The sequence below is a fragment of the Alexandromys fortis genome, unplaced genomic scaffold, assembly GCF_014885135.2.
Source record: "Alexandromys fortis isolate MF-2015 unplaced genomic scaffold, M_Fortis_MF-2015_v1.1 scaffold_591, whole genome shotgun sequence".
In the NCBI taxonomy this organism is placed as follows: Eukaryota; Metazoa; Chordata; class Mammalia; order Rodentia; family Cricetidae; genus Alexandromys; species Alexandromys fortis.
In genome coordinates this window covers 60,176-63,460 of record NW_026068564.1, presented here as the reverse complement: position 1 = coordinate 63,460, position 3,285 = coordinate 60,176, and positions in this window count along the sequence as shown.

Here is a 3,285-nt window from a genome sequence, read left to right as displayed (position 1 = left end):
TGGGCTTTACCAAACTGGGTTTTGTATAAAGAGAAGCTTTCTCAGGAACTTGAGTAGTTGGTAAAGGATTCAGAGTCTCCTGCCCTGACGCGTTCACTTCCAGAGTTGCTTGTGAAGATAGGCAAAATTCATCATCTTTTTGCAAAGATGGAGAAGGAACTGGACTTTCTTGTGTTAGTGAGGAAAGTCCTGGAGTCATTGCGGTTTGTGGCAATGTGCCTGTAATCACTGGGACAACTGGAGGCATTCCCAACTCATCTGGGACAGAAGACAAATGGCTATGTGTGCACTTGTCAAACTTGGATGGTTCCAACTTTTCTTGGTAATTTGCTGACTGTTGTAGTGATTGTTGGCTATATGGTGAAGAAGCTAGAGTTCCCTGAGTAGATATGTAAAGTTGGTCAGATAGCAAATGTTGGAGATCTTTGGATGCTGATAAAGAAGATTCATGAGATCTTGTGCCATGTTGCAAATGTCCTGTAGTCCCAGAAGGAAATGTCAAAGGCCCTGTAGGCCCTTGGAAAGATGGTGATGTATCTGTGCCAAACAAGTGTCCTAGCTTATTTTGGAAAGATGCTGATGGCCCAAGAATTAATGGGGAAGATGCTGAATGTTCTACAGATCCTGATCTGGATGAGAAAGAACCCAGTGTACCTTGGAGAGACAGAATTTTCCCGATGCCTTTGATTAGATAGGCTAGTTGGTTGATTCTTTAGAGTAGTTTGGAGAGGTTTATTAGCATCTGGTGCAGATGATGGTTTCACTGCACCTGGGGAAGAAAGAAAAGACTTTTTAATTCCTTGGTTAAAAGATGGGCTCAGAGTCTCTGAAGCAGATGGTGACTCTTGCAGAGGACCTTGGACCAATAGAGAATGTCTAGAAGCTTCCTGGAAAAAATTGGAATGTTTTGTAAGTTCACAATCAGATTGCAAATTCTCAAGAGTCCTATTTGTAGATATGGGCAGTAACAAAGATTCTTTAGGAGACAGGGAGTCCTTTTGGGTAGATGGCAATATTTCTGGTAGTTTATGGGCATATGGAGAAGATTGTAGAACTCCTGTTGTACGTGGGGATGATCCTAATATGCCCTGTAATGAAAAAGACTGTTCCACAGTATCTTTTTCTAACTGAGAATTTCTCTCATTCCCTTGGGGAGATGCCAAAGGTTCTAGGGTCCCTTGTGCCAATGACAACACTTCTAGAGTTCTTTGTGAAGGTGGTCTAGGTCCCACTACCCTTTGGTCAGTTAGAGAAGTTGCTGAAGTCACATGTAGTAATGAAGAAAGTTCCAGAGGTTGTGGAGCAGATGGTGAAGTCACTGTAGTCCCTGAAACTGCTATAAAAGTTTCCACAGGCTCTACTTCAGGTAAAATATATCCACAAATGCTCTCAGAGGATTCATGAGTTTCCATAACATCTTGGGAAGTTTCAGAATGTTCTTGAGACTCTTGGCCAGATGCTGAAGGATACAGCAATGCTTCAGTCAATTTAAAGGGTTTCTGAGGCCTTTGTGAAGAAAGCAAAGTTGCTAGATCCACTGGGACAGATTGGAAAGGTTCCTGAACACTTGGATCAGATGATAAATGACCTCCACACTCCTGGGGTGAGAACAATTTTCTTGTAGTTTGTGAGGCTGTTGAAGAATGTTCTTTACCCTGTTCTACAATTGAAAAATATTCTAGTTCCCTTGTGCAGACCAGATTGGTTCCAGGTACTCTGGAGATAATGTGGAAAGTGCTACAGTCTCAGACACTTGGGAAGATGGAAAAGGACACAGAGAGTCAGAGACAGATATGGAAAGTTTCCAGGGCTTTGGTGAGTTCCTGCGTCTGAACACTAACTGAAGATGGTGGATGTTCTGTATCATCTGAGGGGGATAACAATGATTCTTCAGTTTCCTGATCAGACAGAGCAGGTATCAAAGCCTCTTTGACATGTGCTGAATGTAATAGATGACCTTGGTCTGACAAAGAAGATTTATTAGCATTCTGGGAACAAGATGAAAGTTTTGTAGTTCTTTGAGCAACTGATACATTTTCTAGAGCCCCTTCTGCAAACTTGGTCACTTCCACAGTCCTTTGATCAGACTGAGAAGCTTCAAGATCTCCATGGAGAGCTGGAAAACTTCCCACCTCCATCTGGTCATGATATTTAGATGTGCAGGCCCAAGAGAAGTGTTCAAATGTGCTTTGGTCACTGGTGCAGAAGCAGATAGCTGTATAGTATCTGCTTCAGATAGGGAAGGTCGCCCAGCTCCTAGTGTAGATGCCAGTGGTCCCAGAAAACCATGATCAGATGGAGACTGTCCCAAAGACTTTTGTCCAGATAACAAAGATCCCACCACCTCTTGAGGACAATGGGAAGTGGCTTGAGTTGCATTTTGTAGGGACAAATGTTCTAAAGGCTCTGGAGCAAGTAAGGAGATGTTTTGAGGCCCTAGGATTCATAGAGAAGGTTCCTGCATCTGAACACTAACTGAAGATGGTGGATGTTGAGTATCTTCAGAAGGGGATAACAATGATTCTTCAGTTTCCTGATCAGACAGAGCAGGTATCAAAGCCTCTTTGACATGTGCTGAATGTAATAGATGACCTTGGTGTGATAGAGAAGATTTATTAGCCTCCTGGAAACAAGTTGAAAGTTTTGTAGTTCTTTGAGCAACTGATACATTTTCTAGAGCCCCTTCTGCAAACTTGGTCATTTCCACAGTCCTTTGATCAGACTGAGAAGCTTCAAGATCTCCATGAAGAGCTGGAAAACTTCCCACCTCCATCTGGTCATGATATTTAGATGCTGAAGGCCCAAGGTAAGTGGTCAAATGTGCTTTGGTCACTGGTGCAGATGCAGATAGCTGTATAGTATCTGCTTCAGATAGGGAAGGTCGCCCAGCTCCTAGTGTAGATGCCAGTGGTCCCAGAGAACCATGATCAGATGGAGACTGTCCCAAACACCCTTGTACAGATAGCAAAGATCCCACCACCTCTTGAGGACAATGGGATGTGGCTTGAGTGGCATTTTCTAGGGAGGAATGTTCTAAAGTCTCTGGAGCAAGTAAGGAAATATTCTTAGTTCCTGGAGCAGAGAAAGAAAATTCTTGAGACTCTCCTCTATTGGACAGATGGTCAAGAACATTTGGGAGCATTTGGGATTCTTTTCTAACCTCTGGAGAAAAAATGGAATGTTCTACATCCTCTACTCTAGATGTCAAAGAGCACAGAGTCTGCTTGTTAGGTGTGTTAATTTGCAGAGGCCCTTGGGTAGTTACAAAATGTTCTAGGGCCTGGG